The sequence below is a fragment of the Acanthopagrus latus genome, chromosome 23 (genome assembly GCF_904848185.1).
Source record: "Acanthopagrus latus isolate v.2019 chromosome 23, fAcaLat1.1, whole genome shotgun sequence".
Taxonomy (NCBI): Eukaryota; Metazoa; Chordata; class Actinopteri; order Spariformes; family Sparidae; genus Acanthopagrus; species Acanthopagrus latus.
The window spans coordinates 22,975,775-22,999,781 of NC_051061.1; the positions used below are offsets into that span (position 1 = coordinate 22,975,775).

Genomic DNA, 24,007 nt, shown 5'->3' on the forward strand with positions numbered 1-24,007 from the left:
CAGCCAGTGCTGAGGTACACACTTTGATTTGTGACATGCAGAGAAGGGGGGCAGGGGGGAGAGAAACAGACGACGATGAGGAAGAGGAAGAAGGAGCATGGGGAACAGAAGTGTAGTGTCCCGCTGAGGTAATTTGCCTTGGGTCTTATAGAGCTTACTCGCACTGCTGGCAGAGTCATACGCTGGCTGATAGGGGAAAAGGAGAAGATGTGGGAACAGCGTGAGAAACCAGCAGAATCACAAGTGTTGTGGCTTTACCTTGTAGCTTCAGAGGAAATAAGAAAGTGAGAGACCCGAGTGAAGGCTGGGAGTGGAGTAGGGTTTAACTAATACTCAAACAAAAGGTAACTGCACACACACACACACACACACACACATACACACACATAGAGCATCTGGGAGAAGCTAAGGCCAATTTTCATGGGAGCATAGCAGTTTTGAGCACACATAAGCGCCTGTGACACCTTTGGCAGTGCCAAGAGCCCACACATCAGCCTGCATTGACAGCGTGGCTGGCACATGCCTGAGGGGCTGGGAAACTTCCCCTCTATAATTGCATCCCATGTCAACCTGTGACAAGTCAGGCTCAACCAGCACGGGGAGCTTCACTAATCACCGGCTCGACGACCTCCACCTCTTTTAGCCTCTCGTTACCCACCTACGCCCACTTTCATCCCGCTCAACGCGCTGCAGCTATCTGCCTCCCGTCCTTTTTGTTGTCGCATCTGCAGGGATATCACCCCCGAGCACGCCGTCACATCTCCACCTCAGCCTCACCTGACGCCATCAGCATGACTCAGCAGCCGGAGCGCTTGTGTCTCATTAAAACTATCTGCTAATTTAACCATTTATTCCATCCGTTGTTCTCACCGCTGACACATTTACTCATTTCATGTTAATTACGTAAAAAAAAAAAAAAAAAAAAAATCTTGCGAGTGTGGGTGCCGGGATCGAAAATGATAATAGTCTGTCTGCTCTTACGGGACTGCAGGCTGGCAAATTCATGAGCTTCTTCACACCTCCCCTGAAAAAGTCTGAGTGTGACTACGACACAGTCAGTTAGCAGTTATAGGAATGTACTTTTGTGGCTTTTTTTTTTTTTTTTTTTTAAGACGAGGGGGCGAATCGCAACAAGTTTATCTGCGTGACGGCAAGTTTGTAAAAGTCTGTACAGCGGACAGTCCTTGTGATCTTTGATAAGAGATATCGGTGTGAGTGTGTGTGACCACATCTTTGATCTTTGGCGAGTGGTGTGTGTGTGTGTGTGTGTGTGTGTGAGAAAGGAGAGCGACATGGTGCGAGTGCCTCCTGCCTCCTACAGATTGAGGTGAGAGCAGCCAGGTGGGGCCCGGTCGTGTCTGTGTGCCACAGTAACTGGATGTGATGGGTGGCCTCTGGGGATCTCTGCCTTAGAAGTGCTAAACGAGCGAAGCAGAGCAATCACACTGTTCCTGTGTGTGTGCGTGTGTGTGTGTCGCGAGCCTGCACACACCTATATATATATATATATATATATTTATATATATATATGATAGTCGCTGTGCTTTCCTGTTGCCACCGGCTCTGTGTCTGTGTAGGTGTGCGTGTCTGCTATAAAGGACAGTGCATTTATCCCTCAGACTAAATATAAGCGCCCACGAGATGGATGATGATAAAAAAAAAAGCCTTTAATGTATTAAAGTTGCCCGGTAACAAGCGTTTTTAAATAACAGACACACAAACATGGCGGCTGTGTGAGGTGACGGTGAGTGCTGCAGACAGTCCACATGTGGTGGAGCTGTGGTGCCGCTCTCCAGCCACAAAGGTGGTGACAAAACACCGGTTCCAGTCTGCAGATTGTGACCCCACCCTTCCCTTCTCCTCCTCCTCCTTGTCTCAATGTGATTGTTAGCCTGATGCCCCTGAAAGGGCAAACTGCCCCCCACCCCTTCATTAACCAAATGGAATTGACTTAATTCAATTAAGGAGCAAAAATGTCCCTCCTCCCATGAGACGAGCTGCTGTTTGTGTGGATTTCTGCCTTCTGCACATCAGCTGCTCGCCACTCATGCTCACACATACATTACACGTGCAACCTGCAGAATGAGCTCTCATGCATATGAAAACAAAACAAACGAGCGCGTGTCACAGGTCGTGTTCTTGCCGCGGGCTGAACCGTGGTCCCACCGGTGGCGCTTCAGAGGCCTCCGGTAGCACCTGGACCCCCGCGGCTCCGCCCGCGCCCTTGTGCACCGCTGCCATGAGTCGAGGTGAATGCCAAGGAGTCTCCGAGCCACTCCATCAAGCAGCAACCCCCCCACACACACACACCACCCACCCCAGGGGAGCACCAGCCAATGAATTACAGATTAGATCATTGTTACAGGATCATAACAGTGATCTAATTGCCAATTTCTCTTTTTAATTGAATTTGGTGGAGTGAAGAGGCAGAGATAGCATTCATGGGACTTTGTGTGGAGCCGATTGGAGTCGGTCCTCTGTTGACCGGACACGACGGTTAATGAGGGAAAAAATACCGGAGTTGACATTCGGCTGCGAGCTGGGCGTCGACTGCAGACACGTCAGGACTAATCTACTCCGCGGTGCTTCTTCTTCAGACGGAATCTCGTTTTAGGAACGTTTAGGGTGTGGGCTCACTCACATTAGTCAAATTGCATTGGCAGCATTATGCATCACGGTTAGATCAGTGTAACTGGGTTGCACACGGACACTTATTGATCTCTTATCTTTAATTTTCTTTTCCCCAGTTTGTGTTTTTTTTTTTTAAGTGCAGATGGCTTTAATCTGAACCCTCAGGCTGCTGCTCTCTGACCGTGTCCGTCCTCCCCGTCTGTATCCTCACCACCCCCTCCTACCTCGCCCCCAAAAAAACACCACCCTGCGTCCCGTCCGGCCTTAAATGAGCTCCACAGTGTTGTCTGATTATAGCTCGGTCAAATTAGATGAGATAAGTTAGCCCACATCTCCTCCACAGCCTTGCTTGAGAGCTGACAAGCCCAATACATCTGCCATGGCCATGGTAATTGAGATGGGGAGGGAGGGAGGGAGGGGTGTCGGTGGTGGGATGTGCAGGAGTGATTTGTGTGTGTGCATGAATGTGTGTGTGTGTGTAGAGGCGTGTGAATGGGAGGGAGGATGGTGGGGGGGGGCTCCCTCTGTCTCTTGTTCCTCAGTACCTGTCATTGATGAGGAGCCAAGGAGAAGCTTCAGCTTGAAGCTGTCATCGGCCCTCTGAATCTGTCTGCCTCACTCTATCATCCCTCCCTCCTCCTTCCTCAATCTCCCTCTCCGTCTCTTTCTCTCTCCGTCTCTCTCCCTCTCTCTCTCCCTCTGCCTCCTCTCTCTCCGTGTGATGTGGATGCAGAGTGTGTGAGTCGTGAGCCAGCCGAGCGAGCGTGTGTGTGCGCCGTAGGAATCCGCGCGACCGGCTCTCGAGGCGTTTAAAATCGGAGAGACGCCGGCAGAGCGACTGGGGTGCAGGCTGCCCGCCACGCTGACACCGCCGAGACCGACGCTCCCTCTCCCGGACTGACAGGCCAATCGCAGGCCACCGCTCGCCCTCCCTCCATCCTCAGCACTCTCTCTCTCTCGCTCTCTCTCTCTATCTCTATCTCTTTCTCTCTCACACTCCCTCCTCCTCCTCCTCCTCCTCCTCTCCTCTTTCTCTCGGGTTCTCATTCCTTTGCGTTCAATCCGTGCATCCCCTCCTCCTCCTCCTCCTCCTCCTCCTCCACCTCCACCTCCTCCTCCTCCTCACACCTTTTGGTCAGAAGAGGAAGAGGAAGCCCAGCCCAGGGAGAGACGCTGAGAGGATGAAACTCTGACACGCCGACAGACCACAGGGAAACAAGAGCACAACTGTGAGTACAGCAGTCCTTTCACCTCTCACTCAGGCTTAACGCTGTCACACACACCTCGTCTCTCTCTCTCACACACACACTCTCACACACACACACACACACACACACACACACACACACACACACACAATCACACACACACACGTGTCCGGCACATTTACTTCACACACAGCACGGTGACTTGACTCTGATCCGAGAGCGTCCTCACCTTCCATCCATCCATCCGTCGCTCAAGTGTCTTTGTCTCTTTTCGGGCAACATTGAAAGAAGTGCAGGGTTGTGTGTGTGTGTTGTATATGTGTGTGTGTGTGTGTGTGTGTGTGTGTGATCCTTCGTGTCGGCTGTTTGGTTTTGAGCTTTGTCTTGTATTTATTGCATCGCACAGAATGCAAACAAAAACAAATCCAGCACCACAAAAAAAAAGTGTGTTTCACACTTTACAATACGTGGGCGACATTTTCTCCCACTTTAATGGATTCACTTTGATTCTTTTGTGCCAAAAGTCAACATTTTTTTTTATGTTTCTTTGTTTGGCTCAGATGAAAAAGAAAGAAAGAGAAAAAAAAAAGCAATATGCAAGGTCAACTGAATAATGTTTCACACGCTGCGCCTCATGTTGTGAGCTGCTTTGTTTTGTGTCTGTGCAGTTCTGCTGTGTTTATTGGCAATATAAGCACGCTGGATCACCACATGAGGACAAGCGTCCCTGTTCTTATCTCCCATCTTAAACGTATAAGCTGCTATAAGCCAATAGATGCCTGCGGGGTGAAAAAAGGGGGCGTACTTTCTTCTCAACGGCTCACGAATCCGGAGCAATCCCCACTGCTTATTGTTTAGCGCTCAGCCGGGGGAGGTCTGCGCGCCGCGGCTGATCTGCACCGTTTGCGCCACACTATTTTTTGATTATGTTCCTGGTTCATCTCTGGCCGAGGCGATTTCCTATTTCCCTTCTCCCATTTCGAGAGCGGGGAGTATAATATGATAGCGGCTCACATGCGGGGAAGTGCAGACAGTGGATCTGTGCAGAGGACACAGATTGCATTTCCCCTGGAGAATGCTCTCGCTGTATTAAAGGCACTAGAGGGCTGCTCGGCACTTGTCATCAGCTCCGCTGGTAATGCCGGCGACGGGGAGAAAGTAGACGTGGTGTTTACCGCCACTCTCTCATTTAAAGAGCTCCCATTGGCCCCTAATGCCGCGGCGGCATCACACCGGCCCCCGTCGCAATCCAGGTTATATTACATCTGCGAGGCCTGCGATATTGTGCCGGCGCCTCACTTTGCTTTGACAATCTGATGAGCAAATGTGGAAAATGAAAAGATATATATGTTAAACACCAGACAGTATATTAGATTCCTCGTCTGACTATAAACTCCGGGAGTGAGGACGAGAGTATTTGCATTTTTATGACGAGCTTTAACATGGATCACATGCTCCACAGCTCCTGTTTATGCTCCAGAATCAAATTCACATCCTTCCTCAGTTTAAGTTGTTTGTACTCCCATTTCCTCTTCCTTGTTCTTTCTTATTTTTTTATAATCTTAATGCTGTTTTCTTCAGGCACGTGCAGCCCGCTTCAGGTGACATTCCTTAATGTTTTTTTTTGTTTTTTTTTCTCATGTTGTTGAATCTAAATGAGGGGATTGATTTCGACTGTTAGAAATGTGAAGTGACACATCGACGGCTCTCGAGGCCCGATGAGCCTCTGGGTGCCGATGTGTCAGCAGAAGTGAATGAAAAAAAAGCCTGAGACTCACTTCCTCCTCGGTCCGGGCCTCGGCAAATTTACCGAACCCTTGTGGTTTAACACACACACACACACACACACACACACACACACACACACAACGTTAAATCAAGGTAAACAAGACAATTATCTATCCTGCACTGCTCTGTGGTTGCCCCCCTTTTTCCCATGCAGGGATTATTGGAGAAGACTGATGAGCTGGAGTTAAACAGGAGAACTGATTTAGTGTCCTACATAAGAAAACTCCCGGCTCTGACCAGCGCCGACATCGCCTGTAACCAACCATCAAAGCTATGATATTCGTGGCACAGGAAAATTACAAAAGCTACATCACAAAAAGTAATTTAAACTCTCTCGATTAATGCAACTTTCATTTTGGACTCGCCTGTGGCTTTCATAGGAAAATTCCTGTAATTTAAATGCGAGGGGGGGGGGAGCCTTCCTGCTCCTGACTCGGTCACTGACCGTCAATTTAAATTTATCTACCGCACGTTGTATGTTTCATTGTTGAGGAATATATTGAAGGGGGAGTTAATAGGCTTTTATGATAGGAAACATATTTAATTACGTATATCTTTCAGCGCGGAGCGTTTACCCCAGAGGTGCTGTTAATGTAAGTCCGTGATCTTTGCAGTTATTAAACCCGCTCGTGAAGGCAAGATAAGTTACTGTCATCCCATATTTATTACTATCTCGCTCGTGTATCTGCACTTATTGATCGGCTGGTTGGTAACCAGTCCCGATCATCAATAGAGATCCGTACAAGGCGAGGGCCAGATAGTCTCTCCTCTCTCCCTGAAGGCTCAATTACACAGCATGCACGAGGAAATGCGAGGTGGGGTGGTGGTGGGAGGGTGGAGGAGGAGGAAGGAGTTCAGCTTCTGACAAGGTCAAATTATACATGCCAGCCTCAAATCATTTTGTTGAGGTATTCGGCCACATCTGAATGTATAAAGAAAGACACATCTGGGGAGTCAATAAATGTTGTATGCTGCAGCGCTTTAAATATTCAGGTCCTTTGCTTATTAAATTATGTCTACTGGAAGAGACGCTTTGAGCTCCTCCTGGGTGTTTTCATTTATTTTCACAGAATCTCCACCTGACTTTGGGGTATTGCACACCAGTTAATTGCACATCTTGAATAAATGAGTGAAGGAATTTACTAATTTGCAGACTGGTTACCATTTAAACGACGTTGATTACAATTGCAATCCCATCATATGTTTCCCAGTCTTGACACAAACGCAGAGCTCGGAAAAGTTGATGCTGTAATTGGTGTTTTGCGGAGCTGTTTGCTCTCTCGTGCTTCTTCCGAGACAATGGAAAACACAGCCTATTCAAAAACTCATGAATACCACAATTCAGTGATGAAGGACATGTGTAGCAAATATTGGAGGTGCTTTTTTTTTTTTTTTTCCTCTCTCTCTCTCTCTCTTGGTGGAAAGCCAAAAAAGCAGAATTGATTTGTTGAGTGAGCCTGGGAAGGAGAGCCTCTTCCTCCGAAACTTTTGTGAGAACGGTGGTAATTGAAGGGCGAAGAGCCGCTGACAGAATACAGGAGGATTACCATACGACTTCAATTGCAAAGGGGGTTTTGAAAGATATACATATCAACAAAAACACTGGTTTCATCTCGCCAAAAGTAGCTTCCACTCGTGCAACACGTTTCGAGGGTCAGTTCACGGCGCATTTTCTCATTTGCCTGTAGTGCTTTCCATCCATGCAGATGTTATTTGTCTGGATTTTGACACTTTTTTCTTCCTGCTATCAGCCCAAAACACTGGAGGGAAATGGAATTTTGTTTGGGGCGTCCAGGAAGATTTCAACATCCCAGACAAATAAGAGAAATTCTGCTCAAATATCATATCAAATATTAATATTATTTATTGAGCTCGAAGTCAACTCATGAAGCCAGTAAAGCACATGTGCATCACCCGAATCATCAGTTTGGACGATGACCTTCTAACTTCATGGGAATTAGTTTTACCAGACATTGAAAACCCATCAGTGTGTCCTCATGTTCTGGTTACTACTATATGAAAAATTGGTTAAATTATGAGTTGGTGTACTGATTATTTGATTCCCTCCATGCTGATGGAAAGTCAGGCGAAGTTTTGTAGTCTACAAAACATTTTTCTGGCGCTTCACAACAAAACAGCGTTGCAGCATGCTCCGTACAAAAACATGAAATGGCTCCATCCACGTCTCTGAAAAGGCCCCAGTTCTCACTCTGATTTGAAGATACAGTGTTTACATCAGTTTTAAGATGAACTGTTCACTGTAGCTGCTAAGCTAACAGCGATGTAACTGTATGGGTCATGGGTGTAAATAACATATTCATCAAGTCAATTGTTTATCCCTGAGCTTCTGGAGGCTTGGATTAACCCAGTTGAGCTGTTTGGAGCCATTTCATGATTTTGTTTCAGTTCTCGAGCTACTTCAGTTGTTAAGGAAATGTTTTGTGGGCTTCAACTACACCCAACTTCTCCATCAGCTTGGAGGTGAGGAGATAATGATGGGATTTACACATCTGGGTGAACTGTTACTTTATCAAGTGGTGCTCAACATGTAAATAAATGGTTAAAATCTCATGGTTACATCCAAAATAGCATTAAAAACAGAAAGCAGTAACATGAGCGGAAAACTGAAATGCTGGATTTTTTTTCTGCTTTTCCATACAAATAGATGTGAACAAGTTATCTTTGAATTCACTAACACATTAAAGATATAATACGTGACATTTCTGTATTAAATAGGCCCCAGAATGACTATGAATGCTGAATGTTATTCAAGATAACGTTGTGTTTCATTCAGTAGTCTGTCACTGTAACTGCCAGGAGCGAGTCAGAGAGTGAGGAAGGAAGTCGGCAAACAAGTCTAAACATAAGGATTATAAAACTTTAACACATTACCTCGTCTGTGAACATCAGGCAGATTTTAATCAAGAGTGGCTGCTGATTAACAATGAAGACAAAAACTCCTCATCTATCAAATTCTGTGTTACTTACATCTTTTGTTTTGTTTCTGCTGACTGACCCCGAACCAACACAGTTGGCTAAAAACGGCTAAAAACTTGTAGAGAAGGTGTTGTAGATTCATTTTAATCATGAGTATTGAAAATATATCGATAAGCAGAGATTTAAAGATATAATATGTAACATTTCTGCATTCAAATGTCTAAAAAAATTACCAAGTTTACATTTTAGTTGTGTATTTTATCCCAAATGTTTCTGCAACGTAAAACACGAACTCGACAGCAAACATGTTGCCCGATTGTCGCGTCAGATTTCCGACAGCAGCGGTAGTGGTGGATGTTTAACAATGAAAACAACAACTCCCATGATCCCACGCTGCGTATGTCTTTAGCATCATTTTTGATTGAGAGCAGCAGAAATTATATACTGAGCGTTTATGTTTCTCAAATATCGTATGTCTCATTCGCCTCTTGTGGTTTTAAGACAGATATCTCAAAACTAAAACTGCCTAGATAGATATCACCGGGAGGGGGAAGGGGAAAATATGTTTTTGTAAAACACCTTGTTAAAGTCGTCCTGCGCCTTAAATCTTGTTTAAAAAAAAAAAGTGTTTATTTAGTCCGGTTTATTAGAAGGTTTATCGCGGCCCTGGGTGGGCTTTTGCTACTCGGTCGCTATTTAATCAGCCGGTACCCCCAGCGCTAACCTTCATTACCTCCCTGTGTCATTCTCTGCAGGGTCATGCAAAGTATCATCAAATATTTATGATATTAATAACTGCCTTTAGGAAAGAAAAAAGGAACATAAATAAATCTGCTCCGCAAAGCAGGCGATTAAGGAGTCCATTCCATTTAATAAAACGGGTGAAGGGGAAATAAAAAGGGCAGAAGAAGAAGAAGAAGAAGAGGAAGAAGAGGCCGAGACGTCACAAAAAGCTGTGACTAAAGACGGCCATGGCACGAAAAGTCGGAGCAGCCGACAGCTTTTTGTGGTACAGTGGGATGCTTCTTCTGTTTCTTCATTATCTGCCGTGCAATTGTTCTTCTGAGAGCTTATTGCGAGCTCCGGCGGAATCGTTGTTGTGGATGGCTTGAGCATCCGCGGTCCCCTGGGGCTGGTGTACGGAGGGGGGTGGTGGGGGGCCTCCTACATCGACAGACTCCAAATAGACAAACATGCAGACACCCACACGCCTGCACACACATATGTACACAGGGCTGTTTAGCATGGAAGCCGATTGAGGCAGGGCCCAACATTAATTATCTGTTTTTCAGCCGAGGTCTGGTGACAGTGATTAGAGTGAGGGGTTTTTTGGAGAGTGGTGCACACGCCGGTCTAATGAGGAAAACTGGCCTCTCTATAGAGCTCTCCAGGCACACTTGATCTGCTCTGTGGCTCGGCAAGTGTATTTGTGTGTGTGTGTGTGTGTGTGCACGAGTGTGTGGGTGTGACTGTTGCTCCTCCAGGCTCACTGCTGGGAGAGACACACTCCGAATCCGAGGGTTTTAGAGGCTGATGTAAGAGTTGAGACACTCCCAAAGCAAGAAACAAGGTCTTTTACATAATTGCTGTTTAATTGTGCCGTATTGTGACGATTAATGTTTTCTTTTGCTGGTCGTGGTTCCATCGCTTAGAAAAAGCTTGAGCTGCTTAAGAAATAATGTGATTCTGCGAGCGGACCACATGACAGCATGGACCGGTCTGTATCCCATGGAGTCTGTTTGGGAGAAAGAAGCAAGCTGCTTTCCTTGTGAGAGAATTATAAATGGCTGTGTCCAAAACTTTGGCAGCGCTGAGCCAAAAATACTCTGCACAGTAGTGTGGAACAGCAGTGAGTCTCAAAACAAAGGAGTGATTTTCTACAGGCGCAGAAGGAAAAAATGACTTGAATGAGGGTTAGAGCTTTAAAATTCAAGAGTCAAATGCTCGCAAAGGTTCAGGTTACTCTGACCTAAATATGCTGTAATAAGCTGCTGGGTTTTTCTGTATGTAAAACATTGTTTTTATCTGAGTTCAAACCAGAAAGCAAATGCACAGACATTTTCTCAGCAGCAGGAGCAGCAGATTGCATGGCTTCAAATACTAGTTTTCTTTCACCGGACGCACTGGTCCAGCACATCAGCTCTCCAGTATCGTCGACTAAATCACATTTGTGAAAATGCCAATGTTGGTGTGCACCTGACTGATAGATTTCTTGCCCGCACCAGGTTGGCTTTAGGCGAGGAGGCCTACACACGTCATTTTCCACACCATTTTGTCCCAAAGTCGATTACTTTGCCTCTGCAGCGATGGCCGCCTCTGAATTGAACCACACATTTAGCTCGGGAGCTGCCAATAAAAGTCAGAGAGCCCGGCTTCCATCAGCGTAATGATATTTCAGCCTCAGTATTAGTTCAGCACTGTTCTCCACAGCGGTTTCTGCTCAATTAAAGATGGTCCATATTTAAATACGTAGAAAAAATCAGAACGCCGGCCAGACTCGGGCTCCGTGTGCATTCAGATATGCTGTCGAACGCTTAAATGATGAAGTTTGAAATGGACTTTTTTTAAGCAGCCGTACGCTTCCACACCTTTCGAGTTTGAATGAGAGGTGGGGGGGGGGGAACTGTTCATTTGTAGCTGTGAAAATTTCCCTTTAACGTTATTGATGTAGATTAACTTTTAAAAAGGTAAGTAAGTGAAATGTGAAATAATTCATCAAGAGGCAGCCATGTAAGAAATGTGATTTTGCTCTGCCAGAAGAAAAAAAAAAAAAATCTCGTAGACCATTACCCCAAACAGAGGAAGTAGATTAAGGGCGGGTCTTTCTTTCACTAACTCGCTCTGCGGGCCTCCAAAAAAAAAAAAAAAAAAGTATGAATAGCACATTTCCAACTAAATTGCTAGGCAGAGCGGAGGAAATAAATTCCAAGCTAGTGTCAGCTGTGTGTGTGTGCGCGCTCGTTGGTTTTTTGTACTTCCGTTGTCCTCTCCCCCCCCTTTCCACCGGCCACTCCGGCTTTATTTAGCGGGAGCTGTCATTTCCCATAAATCCCTGGGAGGAGGCGTCCGTCAGAGCTGCCAGCTTCCCCTGTGTGGAGCACCTGTAACGGGGGAGCGAAGTGACAGTTGTGCTGGGACGGTCCCATCCCATCACACGTACCGACACACACACACACACACAAATATACGTACACACATACATACACACACACATGCACACACAGGACCGCGTCGCTCGGAGACCTTTGCGAGTCTCTAAACACAATAACAGCTTCCAGTCAAAACATCCTAAGAAATTTAATAGACTTTTGTGCCACGAGTTGATTTGAATACATGCAGAAGCCTCCACCTGTTTTTCTGTGAAAGTGTAAGTTAGTAAGTAAGCAGCTGGTGAATAAACATTCGACCGAGTTACTTTTTCTTTGAGGCTTGATATCCGGTCTTTTGTATTTATGTCTCGGGCTGTCAGCGGCGACACTTTAATGAATGACCACAGTGAGAATAAATGTACAGTGCACCCAAGGACATGGTATCTGTCAATTGTCATTTGCCGCAGACTAATTGTTTTATTATTATATTTATAAATGTCGCTTAAGAAATGCTCGGTAGGTGGAAAAACAGGAGAAGTCTCCCCCCCCCCCCCCCTTTTTTTTTTTATCAGATTCGGCTGTCAGCGCACATGCTCCATCATCTGCGCTCCAGGAAATTAGAAAGGAGAAACGTTTGACAGCACAATTTCACAAAACACCGCCACGCCATCATTTCATTTTCTCTGAACCCTTTTTTTTCTCCCTTTCATTTATTTATTTCATTGTCTTTTGAAAAACAAACCGAGCGATAACAGCGGTTCCTTCTCAGGTAATTTATCCCCGTTGCCTTGTTTGCTGCTCGACTCTCACCTTGCGGAGCTTTAACCCCGAGCTGATTAGCCGGTGCACGGGTCGGATGTCGGCCCATCAAAAGAGGAGGGTCGTGTTATGTAGCAGATAATTAACAAGAATAAAGGGCAGTTTGGTTTAACAGATGCTGTTTTGATGAGCTGGATCATGATGGAGCTGTTGGTTGGTTGAGCCAGCGCTGCCCTTGGTGCTGGCCCGAGTTGCTCCACTGAGTCTTGACCAAGACGACAAGAAGTCATCAGTCGTCGCGCAGCCACGGCGGTTATATATCACCAATATCAGTGGCTGACGGCTGCTTATCTCCCAGGTATCGATTGGAGGACTGTGCAGGGGGGACCAAAGCGGTGCGGCCAATCAATGGGGGCATTTCATTCTCCTTGAATGTCTGCCTTTTGATCCTCGCCACTGATTGGTCAGGCTCGCTCCGATACTGTGGGGATTTTTTCTTTTTTCTCCCTTTCTCTGTATTATGAAAAGGAGTGGGAGGAGAGTGATGAACACTTTGGTGTTGGCAGCCTGCTGAGCTTCTCGCGGATGTGCATGGCATATGTGCGAGAATCCTGTTGTGTTCCCCCCCACACTGCCAAGAACCCACAGATCTCGCTTAGAGGTTTGATTCAAATTTGCACTCTAATTTCGGTACACATAATTCCACCGCGGAGATACGGAGGGCCAAGAAAAAAAGATTTTATTTCACTCCCAAAGTTTCTCTGGATTACCTCCACGGAAGTACATATGTAATCTGTGAGAGATCTTTGTATTCCACGTGCCGGTTTCACGGAATTACCGAGCTTTGCTCCGCGCAGCTGACATTTGAAGTTGTTAAAGCCGACTGTACACATGATTTGCCTATTTTCAGCAAACTGACATTTGCCTGTTGTTTCTGACATGGTTTAAAGGGACACGGTGTGTTCCAGGACAGTGAAGGATGATTAATAAAGAAATGAGATTTCATGAAATCTATGTTTATTATATTTGACTTTTCTAAAATCCTTTCCTCTGAGATTCAGGACTTTAAAATTAGAATAATCAGAGACGTGATCAGAGGGTCTGGGACCTGGATTCTGTAGGACAACACAAACTTTTTGTGCCTTACTTAAATGTAGGGAAGATTATTCTGCAGAAAGACAGTTGATTCTGATGCTTTGGATCAGTATTCAGCCCCAGACTCAAACCCAGAGCGTCTGTATTTGATGACCTGAGACTTAACAATCAACTATCTTTCTGCAGAATCGGCTTCCCTGCCTTTAAATCTGTGACACGTTCTTTAAGCCTCTTTTGTCGCCTTCAGGGAACAGGATCCTGTAATGGAGAGAAAAAAAACAAACAATTAAGCCACTTTTCCTTAAATCTTAGAGAAGTAAACAAGCTAATCAAGAGTGCTGGTGTCAAGTAGAGACGAAGCATAGAGAAAAATGTTCAAGAGATTTATCAAGAGACATTACATTTAAAAATATCAAATACAATAAACAGAAACAAAAAGAACTACGGTGTGAGGTTTGTTTTGCTTTCTGGTTTTATGTCACAGTTGCCCTGATGGATTGTTCTGATGTCCTGATGGATTGTTCTGATGTCCTGATGGATTGAGGTAAACTTTTGGTTTGATATTCGTCCACTTTGCTGCCTTCTTCATTTAAACCCTTTCGCCTCAGTTGCTTTTCCCAGACAAGACTACCTGAAGCTCAGAGAGATCTGAAGTGAGAACATTGATTGCGACTCTCGTCTGTAGATCAGGGGATGAAAGGTTGATGGAGTCAGTCAGGGTTTGGCTTGAACGACTCCTGCTGGGTTTCCAAGTTTCCCCGAGCAGTGTTTGTAATCATCGTCTTGGTAATGAATGTGACTTCCAGTCTTAAAAGATGTGTTAATTAATCCTCTGACATTTACAGGACAGTAAATCTCAGATGGAGGACACTGTCCCGTCCTGTTTGTCCTCTCCTCTGTTTGTACAAATAACCCGGCAGCCGAGGTCCCTTCAGGTGTGAGACGTTAGAATCACCTCCTCGTGTTTGGAAAATTAAAAAAAATCTTCAAAGTGAGTTTTGAGGCAGGGACTGTCAGCGGCAGCGGGGTGATCAATATGTCACTGATTAATGATAAAAGAATCTGTCAGCCGTCTGCATCTTAAAATCTGAAGGAAGAATCTAAATTTCCTTGAAGAGGGATTAACAAATAATGATTGTTCTTTGTGAGAGTCTGCCGGTTCACGCCATCTGATACCCGCTTAGCTTTTCTGTATTCACAAAGTAATCTGTGTCGAGGTGTATAGACGGCTCATATTGAATTCATAAAGTCAGTCATGCGGGGAACAAAACCGAGCACCTTCCCTTTCCTGTGATTTCACTTTTAGATGGAAAATGAACAAAGACCGGTTATGCCACTCTATTTGTGGTTCTGCAGGATCCAGAGAGATCACTGTTTGCATAATATCTTTCTTATAGGTCTCCTTAACCTTTGCAGAAGGCTTATTGACTCTCACTAACCTTGCAGGGAGCTGCTGGAGGACAGGAGATGATGAGCGTGCTCAGTGTATGGAAAAAGGCCCATGTGGAGGTTTTTTCCGCCCCCGCCCTGCCCTTGCCGAGCGACACCTCTACCAACGCTTTGCGTGACCTTTGCCTTCTGATCTCTGTTACCATGGTGAAGCCCGCGATGTTGTGGATTCAGGCTCAATAGACACATGATACAGTAGCACAATGTGCTTTCGATGCACTTCCAGCAGGTGGAGGAGCGTAAAAGTGGTTAAGATGAAGGTTAAGCGACAATACGAGTCGACAGATTATCTCTGCAAATCGACAGTTTATTCCAAGTTGCAAGTTCGGTAGTCAGAAACTCTTTCAGTCAGTCAGTCAGACAGTCTGTCCTTGCTTCAACAATGTTTTAGTACGATGTTCCTCTGACCACTAGAGGCAGGTTCACCCTTGAGTAGTTGACTCAACGCGACCAGACTTACAAGGTTTCCATTAGAATAAAAATCACCACCGCACACTGAATACATCACTGTAAGTTTTAACAGTTTAGTCATCTGCTGCTCGGTGCAGGTCCAAAGTACAAAACCTGCTCGAGTGAATAGAAGATAAAAATTCTGGTTAACGTGAAGCTCGTGTCGACCGGTGAAGAGATTTTCTCCTCGTTTCCCTTCTCTGAAAATGTCATTCCTTTTTAAGCGACAGATACATATTTTTCAAATTGGCCCAAATTGCAAAAAAAAAAAAAAGGAGCTGAATCCATGTATTTATTGTATCTGAACAATTCCTTTTGTTGCTCATGCATGTCCTCAGTACTGTTCAATAAAAGGCACATAACCTCTGCTACGCTTCAACAGGCAAATTTGCACCACCTGGCAACCGAACGATATTCCCCTCGTATTCTCTGACACGTTTCATTCGTGATTGATGACGATATTTAAAGTTAAATTATAGTCCTCCAAAGATTCCGGAGAGGGTTAGGCGGTCAAATGAAGCTGGAGCGCTTTAGTTTCCTGGAGTTTACAAACCGTCTGGATGAAACGTGGCTGTAAAATGTTGCCGTTTGAGACATAATTGGGAAAATAATTTGTTTCATTCACTCATTAAGACTTTGAAACAACTCAGGATCATTATATATTATGGATTTTTTACCAGTATGACTATAAATCATCTGTACTTTGGGAGTTTAACCATTAAATACAGCAACTTCTGATCAACAATTAATTTAAGGGTGTAAATGGACCAACTTCATTGAAGTCCCGCCCCCAAATTAAAACAAACAACAACAACAACAACAACTCAATTTCATGCCAAAGCCTCCACATAAAATCTGGATCATGAGTGAATTCTGGGATAGATTAGTAGAAATTAGAGACATTTAAACAATTAAAAACACTCCACCGTTCTTGGAGAATTAACATGAAAGGGTAATTTCACTAACTTTGCACATTAAAGTGTGTTTACAGCTGTTGAGGAGCACTTCTGCATACGAGAAACATGTAACATGAAGCCTTTTGTGGCTCCAGAGGAAGCTGCATGTAATCTGATAGATCCAGTCATGTCACCCAGTGGCATTGTGGGTCATGTAGGCAGGATGTTTTGAAAAGCGGTCATCACACTCCTGTAACACTGTGAGACTCACCGTGGACTGTTTGAAAACAAACAATTCAAATCACTTCCTCTTCTGTTTCATAACCTGGCACCTACATTTACCCACAATGCAACTCAGCCACTGAGTGACATCACTGGACACAATTTAACAAATTGCATGCAGCTTTCTTTTTGGAGCCACAAAAAGCCTGTAAAACAACTTTAATGTGTAAAAATTCACATTTTACAGTTTTGAATTAATCTCTGCTCAATATTTAAAGAAATGGATTTTGACATTTTCCGGGATTTGAGAAGAATGCTTTCTCAAATTTAATTAAAAAATACCAGCTTTGTATAAAATAAAGGCAACAGTATTGAAGTAGGAGCTGGAGAGGGAGTTGCTGTTGTGGGTTTTTGGTAGAATTAACCATCAGTCTGCCACCACCCAGGCTGGAAACACATCCAACACCACACCAGAACTGTTTGCATCACTGTTGGGGGTTTTCCCTTGGATTTGATGTTGTATCCAGAAAAAGATGGGGGTCTGGGTGTTGGTGGTGTTGCGGGTGGTTGGGGAGGGGGTCAAAACAAGACGGAGCTGTCGAAACACTGAGAGCCATCCTTCACGTCTGACTGTAGTGGTTAAAGGGCAGCCAGGCTCTTAAAGAAACCATTAGCATTTAGATTTGAGATGCTCCCCCCGCGGAGCTGCAGGGAGCGGGTTGCGTCACACCTCAGACTTCTTCTTCTTCTTCTTTTTTTTTTTTCTTACCTGGAGTGGGCTCCAAGTGGCAGCGCCGTCGCTCTGATCAATCTCTCAATATGCCCAAATTGCTTAAGATGACCTCCTAGTGAAGAGACGGGGATCCGGGCCGTACTGGTGCTCCTCCAATCAATAGCAGATGCTATCATGGCCCATCAACAATGAAGTGTTTTTAATGGAGGTCAGGGCATGGAAGACCTAATTCATTTTAATTTGTAAATTGTGGCATGACAAAATTCTAATCAGGGCGCTTTGCTATCAGATATGCAGACTTCTGAGCCTCTCACTCCGTCTCGTTCCTTCGCTCTCGGCCTCATTTGCATTCACGTCCGTCTGCGAATCCACACAGGACGGGAGGAAGCATGAATGTATACATGACATATATTAAATATCAGTCAGCATCGCTCAGTTCTTAACGTCGAGCATTTATTTATTTAGTTTTTTTTTTTTTCTTTTTAACGGTGTATCATCTTTACTCCGAGACAACTTTACTCCCAAACACACACACACCCCTGTGCACGTGTTCCAGCTCGTTAGGTAAAGATTTGAAAAGATTACAAATGTGACACGTGCAATTTATTATCTTAATTAATTTACTGTCTTCCGTCAGAGACAGGCAGGGGCGGCTCTGTCACCCAGAAAACATTTTTTTTTTTCTTCGGCGTGGTTGTCGGGAGCTGACACCGGCATTGTTTGCCCAGATTAGTGTAAGAGGTGAGCCTTTTCCATCTCCCCTTCCATTTCAGCTAAATTTGCCTCAGCCACGGTAATATGCACCGCGGGATCCCCCCCCCACCCCAGTCCCCGTGAGCGGAAATGCAATTGGAATGGGATGCGGCCGTCCGTTGTGATTGTGTGCAGATGAACCTGTCTGCCCTTGCGCCCCGGTGCATGAGCGAGGCCATGCAATGCTCATCGTCTGCAAAGGCATCGTCCCGTGCAGCCGAGAGAGAGGAGGGCAGGGCCGGCGGGGTCACGCCGTCTCCACACGAGGCAGCACGCTCGCCGAGCTGTGACCAATGCAATCGGGAGGGAAGATCGCCACGCCGTTTCAAATGGATTATGCTTCCTTTCAACGTTGGAGGAAAATTGGCTAAAACCCTCCTGTCATTGTTGGCGTAAACACTGAAAAGGTCGCTGTCATTACAGAAATATTCAAGTCAAGGATGCTGCCAGTGAAAGAAGGGGAAAAATAAAAAGCTGTTTTTTTTCGTGCGTCAAAGGGCCTTGACTGAGTCCAAATGTGAAGAATGCACATTCATTTTGGAGTGACTGTGCTGAAGCTGTTCAAGGTCTGTCGTACCCCCCCCAACACACCCCCACCGTCGGTTGTAACACAGAAATCTATGAGTGAATTATGGAGGAACAATTATTGATGAGAGGCAAGGGCATTGTGCTGTACAGGAAAGAAAAGGAAGCTTCAGAAGCAAGCGGCATCAACCCCCGTCTTCACTCGTGAGCGTCCCCATTGATTTATCAGGACGCTATTTTTAGTTGCACATGGAACAGTAATGGATTCATGGGAATTAACAATGATTCATGCGAAGCTAATATCAGAGATTTCAGAGGCTCGATTAATGCTGGAGGAATTCGGTGCCTCAACTCCCCCAATTATTCATAATATTTCTCCCGCTGCATAAACACAGAAGCTTCAACCTTATCAGAAAGCCTTGTTAGAGGAGCAGGTGTGTGTTTGCTCTCTTTTTACACCCGCGAACTGTAAGAACATCTAATGGGCTGCAATTAATAGCGTGAACTTATTCCCTTTCATGGTCGAGCTGATAATGGAATAATATTTTTGGATTCCTGTTATCCAAACAGCAACCCTAAAGCCCCGCAGGTGAATTACCCATTTACCCCCGGTGGTATCTAGTCATGCAGATTATTAGTTTTCTTCACTGATGTTCTCTACCGCTAAGATTTCTGTCATGACTATGGAGGTGAATGACATTTTGTATTTACCAACAGTATGACCTCATTTCTTTAGCGTGCTTCGTGCATCAACTTACAGATTTAAAAGTATGTTTTTTTTCAAGTTGACTTTATTTATATTCATGAGTCAAGTCGCCTGGAGCCTCATTAGTTGATGTTTAGCTAACTTGCTATAATGGACAAGAATATATGGACAATCAATTTTAGTTTCACTCGAGTTAAAGATGAAAATTTAAAATGACGGGCTAACAAGTTTTATCTTCTCCAACAGGCTTACGTCAGTGTTAGCTTCTTAAGCTTTGATGCATCTTGGTGGAGGAAATGAATATGGAAATGTAACGCTAACAAAGGCTAACATCAGTGTTAGCTTCTCGAACACTGTTAGCTTATTTTGAATTTGGGATGGGATTTTTTTTTTTTTTTTTTTTTCCATGTAGCTAAATTCCTTTCACACTCTAAGTTTAGTGCAGTTAGCAAACATATTTTTGTGATGCCAAAAATCTAAATGTCGAGTTTCTATAATAACCCTTCAAGTCTCAGATTTCTCTGGATCGGGTGTTGTGCAGCAATTACACAGCTAATGTCTTAATTTACAGTATCAGGAAAATAAACCTTAAATTTGAAGACTTATTTCAAAATGTTAGCTGTTCCTTTTATCCACCTACTGCAGCCATTTTGTGTACCGTAAACGGTGTTGAATGGAGGGACACATCGCTCACTGCTGACTGGTTTCAGCTGCGTACAGTCCCTCCCGAACAGAAAACAGCCTGCACGAACATAATGCCAGGCTGAATAATGAAGTGGAACAAAATGGCCATTCCGTCTGATTGTCAGGCTACGTTTATACAGCATCATCTGTCGGTCCGCGATTGAGTTTAGATTCAATTTGATGGTTTTGCTTCGCTGGATGAATGAGCACTTTGTCTGTAGTTTCTACGCTGATGATGACTCGTGTAATGTCGTCGTAGATCTTAATAGATTTAACCGCTCTGATCTTTTGTATCTTGTAATTGAATCAGCCAAAACACTGAGGGGCCTTCAGTTGTGAAGCGCTGTTTGGGGTCAACCATCCAAACACAAACCACTAGAAGAAGAAGACCTTATTGGCTAATAAAAATGTCAAAGGGTGTTTGGAGTCTTTTGGATTACATCCTTTTATTAACATCTCCCTCTAAGAAACAGAGGCCTCAGCTGCTCCAGCTGATGTACAGACCTCTCTCTGCGCAGCTTTTATTGGTAACGTTGTCTGCAAAAAGAAAATAACTCGAGTATCAAGTGTTGTTATTTGAATCAGGGTCTCGAATGCAGTCAGAAGAAAGAAGTCATTTCAGTTTTATTACCCCGACGGATGCATTAAGAGTCGATGGCAGAATTCAGATTGTCGTGAGAGGAGACGGAGGGCGTTCACACACCGTACGCTACATTTGATAGTGTGTGTGCTCAGGTGTGTAATGTAGAATCTGTATGAATGTGTGTGTTCTCCGTCTTGGAGGTTGTTGTCGGGCGGCGCTCTGGGGACGGCGGTAGCGGCCGTGGCTCTGACCTCCTGCCTTTGTTCGGACAACACAGGCGTCGCTTTCTCACATTTCACAGCGTCGTCCTCCTCCAGGTGGGAGTCCTCGCCTCACGACATTAACCTTACCTCAGAACTCCAGATATCATCGTGGTGCTGTTGTTGTTGTTGCTGCTGTTGTTGTCGACGAGACCGGCGATGCACAAAAAGCTCCTTTAGCTTAGTGTCGAGTCTATGAAAAGGAATTATGAAATGCTTCTCATGAGTTCAGTCTTCCAGGCGAGACTTTTCTTATAACAACTCGGCGGTGTCTGGCAGAGATGACTCAGGTCTCCTGTTGAGTCAATATGTTTCCTCTCCGAGCGTTCTTGGCTGAATTAAAATGCTTTAACCATCAACGTCAGATTCAATCAACTACTTCGCTTCTGTCTTTACATCTTTCAATTCACTGACTTAAAGAGGAAATGCTGTTAGTTAATATCTGGCACGTCCCAAAAATGTTTATACCGATCTTATGAGAGGAATATGTTGACATGACATGTTTGAGTTTCATTTGTTTCCTGAAAAATAAATCAGATCTGACTTAATACCCACTTTTTTTTAAGTGCGAATTCTGGCGTCCGCTCAAATCATCTCCCTACAACTTAATTTCAAAATGGACTCACTCAAAGGGAGTTTACCTCTGATCATAATCCAGGACGCCAACATTTAACCTCACCATGCTACTGGTAAAATAATTTAATATTGTAAGAGTAATTTCTTAGGATCAGACCGAGTGTTAACCCGCCGTGACTACAGCCTCCAGTCTGAGATAACAGACATTGCAATCTTCGTTTTTTTCTTCTTTTTTTTTTGGAGCCTAAAGTGACAATATTTGGACAAGAGTGTCGAGCTGAGGAGGAAATCCTGACTGAGAAACGCAGAATGCACCATGGTAGTGAAGCACACCCTGTTTTCACTCTAAATGTGACCATAAGTTATAAAATAAACATCATGCTGTGTTGAAGAAGACTTGAAACTACAATACTGAGACCATGAACTCACTAGGAAACTGTTCACTGAGCAAATCAAGTGAGAAGTTGGCTCTTTTTCTCACATAAGCTTACATACAAACGGACAAACCTTTGCAACCACTAGAGTTGCAACCTGCAGCTTTGAGGCCAATAATATAAAGAGTCTAGTGGTTGTTTTCTAGTTGATGTACTTTCCAATCGAGGAAAAACCTTGTTGCAGATATTTGAGTCCTGAATTGTTTTTGCATATTTTGATTTTTCTAGCCACAACCGAACATTTGAGGCAACATTTCTCCGATAATCCTTCAGTTCTTCTCCTCTTTCCTGCTGTTTTCTTCAGATAATCTGCATCTGTTTACTTTTTAAATCAGCCTAAATTCACCTCAAGGCTGTAAAAACCAGACATCTCATGAAAATTAACCATATAATGATTCCTACTCGTAATTAGAGCCGGATTAATACCTGAATGTAGCCTAGTCATCGTTTAAATGCTGATTAAATTACACGTACGTTACAGAGTAAAACCTTAATTGGAATAAATTCCTCTGGACAAACTTAATCTGCATTTTTTACCCTTAAAAGTGTTTTGACCTAAATTAAATCTGTCCTCACTCAGGGAGCAAAACTGCTGCATGATATTTTCCTGTTGAAAACTTTGTGTTTTATCCTGATTTGATAAGAATTGATGTCGATGACAATCACAGAGGCTACATGTACAGTATGAAAGCCTCCCGTGGGAAGAAGAGACGCTCTGCATCAGATCCGGTGTGTTCGGATGTGAGACGTCGGCAGGTTCACGTTCCAGGTTATGTAACGTCTTGTTGCCTTGAAACGGCACCTCAGACTCAATAGTGGTACTCGTGTTTTAGCTTCAGTCACCTAATCTTAAGTTTCTCTGAGCGGAACAAGAGCCGATTGAATCGAGCTGTGAAACTTTCTGAGCTGGGTTTTTCATTACCTCGACCCTCGCTGCTATCTGGAGCGCCGCCAGAAGCCCGTTACACAACGCGCTCGTCAAAATATGCCACATTTCTCGCTTTTTCTCACAGCAGCCGTCATTCCTTCAAACCCTGTTTTTTTTATATAGATTAATAATTCATGCTTGAGGTCAGGCCCTGTTAGAGGCGCTGAACTGTGAGAGTCAGCCACTTCAGAACCAAAAACAGAACGACGTGCACTCAGATAATATCATCTTGATTTATTTTTTCATATCCAAAATGCAGCGACAAATCAAACAGAACCTGCACGTTTGTCGCCACTTAGTGAATGACAGCTTTATATTCAAAAGTCTTAAGTTACTCAGAAAGTAAGTCATTGAATGTTAAAAGTATATTTTCAAAAGATTCATAGAATTTTTTTTTTTTACTTTATCTAAACTGTGCACCGGCGTACCTCCAAATTATCTCTGTGTGCTGCCGTTCTCCTCCCAATAACCGACTTCACACGAGCCTTTCATTTTCATTCTGAAGGTATGAAATGTTTTTTTTTTCTCACCGCTTCAAAAAAATCTCGGAAATTGGACTCAAATGTCGTCCATGAATGAACCATGAATTAGACTTAAATATTTTAAAAGGCAGCGTTGCCCATCCGCCCCAAAAAAATAAATAAATAAATAAAATATCCATCAACTTTTGGAAGTATTTACAGGACGTAATGTGGACTTTGATGTTACTAATCAAAACAATGTCAAAGTGTAAATAAAATAAATAAGAACATGGATTTCAGTTTTAACACAAACACTGAGAACAAACTGTGAAGGGCTGCAGACGCTCCCAGCATGAGAGGCGGACAAATCGGGTTCAAATTGAGGCCCGTCTTCTTCACTGAGCCACTTAAAAGATCTTTAATCCGACCTGAACATTTTTCTGCTGCTGCTGCCGTCGTCGTCTCTTCCTCTTCGTGAGTGTCGGAGTTCATTTCTCACACGTCGTCAGCGAGGCAGCAAGTCGCCACTTTCACTGCGAGCTATAAAAACGTAAACAAGCGTGTCAAAAAAAAAGAAAACAAAGATCAACAGTGATTCTGTCTGTGAACAAAAAGGACAAGCGGCAGCGACACACATGAATGCAACCGGTGTTTGTTTCATAATCGGTGTGAAGCGTACGATCGCACCTGAGAACATCTGGGTGTATTTTACAGACCAATGAAGAGACTTTTCCAACACACAAACTGTAAAGTAACAGCTCTTTGAGGATATAACGTAGAAATCGTCTGAACCGGATCACTTTCATCACGTTTAGTCATTTCTTCTTGTTGAGAACACAA

The 24,007-nt window shown here is 44.2% G+C and overlaps 1 protein-coding gene across 2 annotated transcripts in view; it reads left to right on the plus strand.

Moving 5' to 3' along the window:
- The first annotated feature begins 3,347 nt into the window (after nucleotides 1-3,347).
- The window catches only part of LOC119014606 (RNA binding protein fox-1 homolog 3-like), a 422,323-nt gene continuing 401,663 nt past the window's right edge, over nucleotides 3,348-24,007 (plus strand). For both annotated transcript variants that reach the window (XM_037089938.1, XM_037089937.1), the window contains exon 1: nucleotides 3,348-3,860. The gene's annotated coding sequence lies outside the window, so the exon portion shown is untranslated. The remainder of the gene's footprint in view (nucleotides 3,861-24,007) is intronic.